The sequence below is a fragment of the Euleptes europaea genome, chromosome 8 (genome assembly GCF_029931775.1).
Source record: "Euleptes europaea isolate rEulEur1 chromosome 8, rEulEur1.hap1, whole genome shotgun sequence".
Taxonomy (NCBI): Eukaryota; Metazoa; Chordata; class Lepidosauria; order Squamata; family Sphaerodactylidae; genus Euleptes; species Euleptes europaea.
The window spans coordinates 35,249,851-35,258,967 of record NC_079319.1 but is presented as its reverse complement, the minus strand read 5'-3'; positions in this window follow the sequence as shown (position 1 = coordinate 35,258,967).

Here is a 9,117-nt window from a genome sequence, read left to right as displayed (position 1 = left end):
AGCTTGAATTCAGATGTAATTTGTGGACGCTAGAAGGTGACTGGAAAAAAACAAATCTGTTCATTGTTTGCAATGCCTTTGAATCATAATTGAAGAGGTTTAATTTATTGTCCTTTTATACACATGTCATCTTCCAAAGTTTTGAAATATGTATTCCTAGCAGAATGTGAAGCCTGATTTTAATAAAATTGCAGACTGAAATTTAGAAATAATGAAACAGCAGAAGCCAGCAGTTTTAACAGTTAATCAAAGCAAGTGTCTCATTTTCTTGAATATACAGTAGAGGTTGGAAGCCAAAATACTTCCTGCCAGCATCTGGTATGACACATGTGCTCATCTAATACATTAAGTCTGAACACATGTATGTGGGCCACTGCATTGACTTCTTAAAGAGCCCCTTCTAGTGAGTCAAAGGCCTGAAAATTTAGGGAATTCCTTATTTCAGAAGCCTGAAATTGGAAATCGGAAAATATGAAAAAAATGTTATTGTGGACTGTCTTTTCAGTCAGATTTAATTATTTTTAAGAAGTGCTTTAAAATCACTGTTTTACCTGACCTTTCCTGCAATGTAGTCGGGGGCCCATACACACATCTTCAGCTTTCTACTGTATCTTCACAAACAAGCGTATGAATTTGATAAGTCTCAGCCTGTATGGTTATGGGCCCGATAGACAAATTTACAATTAAATAATAAGTCATTTAGGCAGAGAGAGAGAGAGAGACAGAGACAGAGAGAGACAGAGAGAGAGAGAGAGAGAGAGAGACACACACAGAGAGAGACAGAGAGAGAGAGACAGAGAGACAGAGAGACAACATCCAAATCGGTCAGGCCATACCTGGAGGATTGTGTGCAGTTCTGGAGGCCTCACTTCAAAAAGGATGTGTACAGAATGGACCAGGTGCAGAGGAGAGTGATGAGGATGATCAGGGGCCTGGAGACCAAACCCTATGAGGAAAGGCTGAGGGACTTGGGAATATTTAGTCTGAATATTTAGTCTCCATGATCAGAGGAACATGTTGAATATATTAGGTGCTGTGGAACACAGGCAGGATGGTGCTGTTGCAGTTGCCTTGTTTGTGGGCTTCATAGAGGCACCTGGTTGGCCACTGTGTGAACAGACTGCTGGACTTGATGGGCCTTGGTCTGATCCAGCATGGCTTTTCTTATGTTCTTATGAGAAGAGGGGGTTGAGGGGGGACATGACTGCTCTCTTTAAGTATTTGAAGGGCTGTCACTTAGCTATTCTTGTTTAGCAGTGGATAGGACTCAATAATGGGTTTATATTTTGGGTAGAAAGGTACCAGCAGGATATTAGAATTATTGTCACTTATATAAATAAGTTATGCTAGTCTTTAGAGTCATGGGATGGGATTCAGACAAAAGAAGTGGGGAACCCACAAGGACTTATGGGGAACATCTAATTTTTAACTTTTTTTCCCAAATGGCAAAATTCAAGGTATACCTTAAATCTACATCCACTAATTATTCCCCAGAAAGCTACTATAGCCTCTCCCCTCTTCCTGCTTTCTTCTCTTCTTCCCACATACTAGCCAACCTCCAATCTCTGGATGTAAATATCCACAAATCTGGCCATGCTGACAATTAGACATATTGATGATGAACTCAAGAAGGGGAGTCTTGTGATGCTTGTAGCACAACCCTATGTGTGTTTACTGAGAAGGAAGTTCCACTGATTCTGGGCGAAACTTAATCCCAGCTAAATATTCATAGGATTACACTTTACTGTCATATGATGTTTGTGTACTATTAAAAATTAGATCATGCTGTCAGATTTAACAGTCTATTGCTTCTCATTAATTATACTGTAAAGAAGCGTTTTTAAAAATATTTTTCTCTGAAACATACTGCAGCATGCTGCTGAGGTTTTCATACTGTTTTCAAGCCCAGATAGCAATTCCTCATTTGTTTACTGCTATGTTAATAGCTTCTGTTTCAACTTTTATGTTTGTTTCCCCAAGTTCCAGAACTTAGGGCAGAACCTTACAGTGCAATCCTATTCAGTTTTTCTTCGGTCTAAGTCCACTGATTACTTTGCAGAGGATTGCACTGTTTGTGAGCAAGCGTTTGGAACGCCATCTCTAATGTTCAGTCTAGTTGCAATTATTGTTTTAATAAAATAAAATTGTGTATATTTAAATTTTTCATATCAAACAATGTTTTATGTGTTAAGTTATACATTCAATGTTTGCATTCTCAAATTAAGTTCAGACTTGATAAGAAAGTAAGTACTGCATACCTTTGAATTATCCCCAAAAGTTTTTTTCAGAACCCCAGCTTCAGAATTTCCAGAAATTTTACATTTCTAATCTTCTTTGATGCCTCAGTATGGTTTTCTCCTCTGTTATCTGATAAATCTGATGCTAGCACAGCAAGCTCTGCAAGGAGGCAGAAGGGCTGATGTTTTGATGCTTAAGATTGTATGCAATTCAAAAACATACAATCAAATGGTTTCAGAGACCGTGCAGTCCTAAACAGAGTTACACCCTTCTAAGTCTGTTTAAGTCAGTGCACTCAGAAGGATATAACTCTGTTTAGGATATGCTGGGACTGTACTAGATTGTACCATCCTACCATCCTATGTTGCCTACTCAGAAATAATTCCACTGAGTTCAATGTGATTTGTACATGCACACAAAGGATTACAGCCTCTGGAGTGAAAAGCCTTATTTCCCCCCCGAATTCTGAATATTATCTATTTTATATGGTACACATCATTGTTAAATAATATTGTAATTTATTGAAAATCAGATTTTTTGGGGGGAGTGTAAAATTATTTTTGTAAGCCTAATGCGCAAAATCAAAGTGACTGGCTTTGTGAAAGCGGTTGATTACGCTGAGCTGTTTGACCTCTGATGTCATGTATGGATGTAGACTGAGTTGCCATGAAATGGTTACTGCAAATGTTTTCAGATTGACTGCTTTTCATCAATGCTCAATAAACAGATATTGAAAACATATGAATGTTAAATGGGCCTTGAAGTAACTTTTTTTTTGTTCTTTACATAATGTAAGCAGGGATGTTGTTTTTTAAATTGGCTGTCATAGACCTAAGCAGGAGAAAGTTAAACTATATTGAAATCAGATGAGAACCACATCACAGTTCTTCCTACATCAGTGGGAGCTTTAATTAGGCTAAATTCCTCCTATCCTTTACCCTACAATTGTTCACTGCACTCCCTAGAATTTCTATGAAGTGAGAGTGATTTGAAGGCTATAGCTATTAAATTACAAGAAAGCAGATTTCTTTTTCGAGGTCTCGGATCAGAAAAGAATGTTTTTATTTAGTTCCTTCTTTATTCAGGAATAAAAGGTGACCTCTTCTGTACTGAAGGCTGTGTTTTAAATCTATAGGGTTTGGCTCCTGCCAGCTTATCTTCTGGCACAAGAGGGCCATCTTGCCAGCTTTCTTCCTCTCCATAGCCCCCATCTCCTTTAGGGCAGTCACAATCCCTGGCCTTTTGGTGGGTCAAAAGAAGCCCCTGGCCTCTCTTGTACCAATAGAAAAGCTGGTAGGGCCTAACTAAGAAAAAAATTTAGTTGCCATTTGATGATGCATTATTAAGAATGTATTTTCTGCTAGCATGCTATGTTGTACCAAGGCCATTGGTTTCAAGGATATTTCCAATTTTTAGTGGGCATGATCCTTAGCTCTGCAGACTTCAGTAAGCAGTTCCAATTTTAATCTTTCAGTGGACAAGGAAATGGACAAGATAATGTTGCAGAGGAGAGGGGCTTTATTTCACATTCAGTAGACCAGCACCTGGGAACAGAACCAGGTTTCTGTAAGGAGAGTTAGTATTCCACAGAAGGGTTGTTTCCAATGTGTGCCGAGGAGTATCATAACCCATGCCTTTTCCAGAGAGGTAGACTTGTCAAAGCATCTGATTGAAAGGAAAGGTTAAATCTGAAAAGAGAGAGTCCAAGGAGAGAAGCAGCTTGTAGGACTGGAGGAAATCAAGGAACCAGGGAAAGGCTTGTAGGACTAGGGGACAGTGAAGAAACAGGCAAGACAAGAAGGGATGGAGGCAGGGAGAGACTGTGTGAGCTCCTCAGACAGAGACCTGATCTACAGATGCAACAGAATACAACTGTAGAATTCTCTCTGAGGTGGTTATGTGGATGGGACCATTTCAGCCTAAATGTGAAGGATGCTATTTTTCAGTGTTTCCCGCAGTGAAAACAAATCCCTGCTAGTTAAAAAAAAAAAAATCCTAACAGCAGTACAGAAATTTTAGTGCAGTTCATTCCCTGATAAGTTTTCATCTGCTACTTTCATTTACAAATGGCTACAGAATTTAAAGTTGTCATTAGGGGACAGACAAAAACCTACCCCGGCACTGATCCAGTCATGAATAGGGTTGCCAGGTCCCTCTTTGCCACTGGCAGGAGGTTTTGGGGGTGGAGCCTGAGGAGGGTGGGGTTTGGGGAGGGACTTCAATGCCATAGAGTCCAATTGCCAAAGTGGCCATTTTCTCCAGGTGAACTGATCTCTATCGGCTGGATATCAGTTGTAATAGAAGAAGAAGAAGAGTTAGTTTTTATATGCTGACTTTCTCTACCACTTAAGGAAGAATCAAACCGGCTTACAATCACCTTCCCCTCCCCACAGCAGACACCCTGTGAAGTAGGTGGAGCTGAGAGAGCTCTAAGAAAACTGACTAGCCCAAGGTCACCCAGCTGGCTTTTATGTGTAGGAGTGGGGAAACCAACCCCATTCACCAGATTACCGTCCACCACTCATGTGGAGGAGTGGGGAACTGAACCCAGTTCTCCAGATTAGAGTCCACTGCTCTTAACCACTATACCATGCTGATGTGGAAGCAGGCAGATTAGCAGTTATCCAGGACACACCACCAGAACTCCTTGATTTATAGAAAACAGTGTTGTTTAATTTAAAGTGCACAGATACAAAAGACAAACAGTCACGTACACTTCTCTCCACCAAACTTCCCAACACAGAGTTACAGTTACATAGGCTTATATACAAAACACCACCTGAAACCAATAAGGCCACCTGCAGACCTGGCCACAGTATTACATCATCCTTACTGCTTCAAACCGATTAGTTGCAGTTCACCCTAGAACCTGCAAGGCTATTGCTGCCTCTTGCATCATCCCAGATGCCTCTGATCTGACAGCTACCTGTCAGCTGTCTCTGTCAGATTATTATGGTCAACTTGCTACTCTGACACATGCTGGGTCTCTATAGCAGGAGATCTCCAGCTAGTACCTGGAGGCTGGCAACCTCATGAGAGACATTGATCGCTGCACTTCCAAAGAGTGTAAAGGTTTCGCAATGGGTTCAGCTGATTGAATTTGCTATGCTCAAAAGAGCAGGTAAATATAGGTTTGCACTGTGACAGGATGGAGGAATGCTGTGTAGGGCATCAATGTAGATCAGCAGATGGTAGGCCTGTGCACAGTCTACTCTGGAAGCCACATTCCCTAGTGGATTACTTGTTCAAACACCCTAATTTGTAATGGAAAAGGAGTAAGGAATAGTGCACACAATGAGTTGCTAAAGCAAAGAATGCTTTCAAGATGAGGTAATCAGGCAACAGGGAAGTAATTTTAAAAGATATAGCCAAGACTATTTTAAGGCACGGGGGGGTGGGGGGCTAGCCTTTCTCTTGGCCTTTCTTTCCTTGCTCATGATGAAGGCTATACTTAATGCTTTCCTGACACTGAATGTATCTGTGGGTGGGAAAATTAAAATTTTTAAAATGTTCTTCTTGTGAATTTCAAATAATTGATTTCGATACTTTAAAAATGTGACTCTTGGCCACAAGAATGAATTCTGAATTATATTTTGAGGAGCCATATTTTGTGCTTGGAGTTCAGAACACGGAAGCAAGACACTGCTTTAGCTGTGTTGGTCCCAGAAAATAAAGGCTGCATCTCTGCTATGTTGAAAATATAAAACGCACTTCTGCATATCTCTCACGTGTCATAAAATGTCTTGTTGGAATTCTAATCTGTGTAAGTGGCATTATTATTAGCTTTAATTTTTGCAATAGATTCATCTTAATTATGCTGTTTCAGTTTAAAAGAGAACTAGAAATGTTTGGGGAGTTAGAAATATTTTCCCACTGTTTTTGTATGTTCTTGGCTTAAATATACGGCATATGTATATTCATTATGTAGGACCGTTCTACAGTCATTGGAAAATTGCAAAGTTGTTGGCAGGTGACTTGCATGTATGACATGAATGGATGTGTGGAGGTACTGACCCTTATTTATTTAAGTAATTGTAAGCATTTTCTCCCCAGAAGGACCCAAAGAAGCTCACACACACAAAAAAAGTTCCCAACAAAAATAGACAAAGGCGACACGTCAACCTGGGTGGAATGACAATTTTTTTTGTATATAAATTTTTTTATTAGTTTTCAGTGTTAAGTAAGGATACAGGGAAAAAGAAAAGGGAAAGGGAAAACCATCGGTTAAACAATATTTAACATTAAAAAAATGCATAATTCTACCCCCTTATAAAGTTCAATATTACAGTCATTCATTAACGAAAAAGATTTGATCGTCAACTTAACTTTCTTATGACTCATTAAATTTTATTGTTATTTTTTAGTTTTAATATATTCATAGAAGGAATTCCATTTGTCTTTATTTGCTCTTTGAGTGTCTTTTTGTAATATTTCTGTTAGGTGTGCCATGGTTATATATTCATAAGCTTTATCAATCCAAGTTTCGATTTTTGGTATTTTATCTGTTTTCCACAGTGATGCTAACACTATTCTTGCTGCTGTAATTAAGTATTTTAATATGATCTGTTGGTCTTTACCGCTTTCGTCTGGTGTTTTATTCAGGAGGAATAGTTTAGGATCATATATTATAGGTCAACTGATGATAAGTTCTATATTCTTATGTATTTTTCCCCAAAATGTTTGGACTAATGTACATGTCCACCAACAGTGATAAAAGGTGCCTCTAGCTTTACGACACTTCAAACACAAACCAGATGTCTAACTGTTCATATTCTGGATGTCGCTTGGCGTTATGTACCACCTATGTAACATTTTCAACCAATTCTCTTGAATCCCTTGGCAGAGGGTGAATTTGAGATTTCTACGAAATAGCTGTTCCCATTCGTCTGTTGTTATAATTTTCCATCCATTTGATTTGACATGACTTTACTTGTTCGTCTTCTGTATCGTGTGTCAGTAGTAGCTTATATATTTTACCTAGTAGATGTTCTGTTGGCTTGCTTATCATCTGTTCGAATTCTGTTTTTCCTTTTAGTACTCCCCTAATCCAGCAGTCCTCTTTAAATCTTGAGATTAGTTGATGGTATGTTAGCCAGGGCATCTGTGGATATTTAACTTGTATCTCTGATAGTGTCTTGAGAGTGCCATCTGTTTTTACCAGGTCCTGATATTGTATTGTCCCATATTTTTTCCTGTCCGTTACAGAACCATAAACATTAAAGGGCGCCGTCAGTAATGATCCATCAGAACTTAACCTTGATTTCAGTTTCCGCCATATTGCCACCATATTTTCTACAGTTGGATGGCCTCCCATTTCTTCTAGACTCTTCCTCCAATTTTTCCCCCACAATAAGTAATGCGCTCCACCTTGTAAGCCTGCCAGCTCTAGTTTAGTAGTCCTGTCGTTGGTCTGCATAATCCAATCTTTAATCCAAACCAAGGTTGCCGCTTGATGGTATATTGTTAAATTTGGGAGTGACATGCCCCCTCTTTTCTTTTCATCAGTCATAATTTTAAATTTTATTCGGGGACGTTTTTTATCCCATACAAAACCGTTGATTTTTTGTTGCCAGGATTTTAAAGTCTTGTCTGGGATTTTGATGGGAATTGTTTGAAATAAGAAGTTGAATCTTGGCAATATGTTCATTTTGACTATGGCTATTCTGCCCAACCAGGAATGACAATGTTAGAAGGCATTACTGGAGCTGGAACTGGGCGTTGGCTCTAGGGCTTAGGTTCTCGACCTGTTTGTATGATGTATGGTCTGCTGCTGTTGGTATAGAAGCATTTAAGACTTGAAGGTGGTATCTGACCAAGAGTGGACCTTCTCACCTCTGCTATTTGGGGCAATTATTTTCAAGATCGTCCAACATCCTCTGCAATAGTTGAGGGTAGAGGAGGGCATCCACAGCAATAGACACATTTCTTCATACTCAGTTACCATTTTTGTTTAGTATTCTAAAGTCTTTCAAGCCATCAGGGAAACAAAAAAAAAGTTCTCCTTATTTGTATAATAAAGTTAACTTCACACTGATATAAAAGGACAATCTTTTATTATAAGAAGTATATATTAAAAAGGGGGAAAGAGCCTCTAACATTTATTTGACCTTGTATAGTTTAATTAGAATGGTCACATTATCTGTGGATATCTAACTATCCATATTACACTCCACTTATGCACCTGAATAGAAATAAGATTACAAGGAATATTAAAATAGTAGCCATACAGTAGCCTGGATAATTGCTTTTTTTGAATCACTCAGCTGCATAGCCAGTGGCCACAGTTTGAACTTCTAAGTTTTGGGAAGAAATCTACATATTCTAAGTACAGAGAGAAGGAGACAAGCAGATTCCAGATCTCCAGGGATTCGAAAGTAACTTTGATGTTGTACAAGCAGAGCTGAAAAAATTACTTTTGTAAGACAAGTGACATAGATTGTAAAAGTTTCTGTGCACTAACCAAAATAAATTCAGTATGTATAGATTTTTAACAGAGCTAGAATCAAGTTTGCCTTCTCCATTTAATCTTCCCTCATCTTTCAACTTCAGGTTCATGTTTTTATTCTCACCAAATGGAGAGGCCTGTCAGAGTCAAATATAGGACTTTAGAGAAAGGTAAAAAGGAGATTTGTCAATAGTCATGTGATTAGAGCATTTTCAGTGCAATTCTAAATGGAGTTACACTCTTCTAAATCCATTGAAGGAATGTACCTTTGAAGGCCCAGGTGTGGTGCTGTGCCTATGTCACACAGGTAACTTGCAATCTGTACACCCCTTAGAGCAGGGGTGGGGAACCTTTTTCCTGCCAAGGGCCATTTGCACATTTATGACATCATTCAGGGGCCATACCAGGTGTAGATCTTCCGGTGGGGGGGAAGA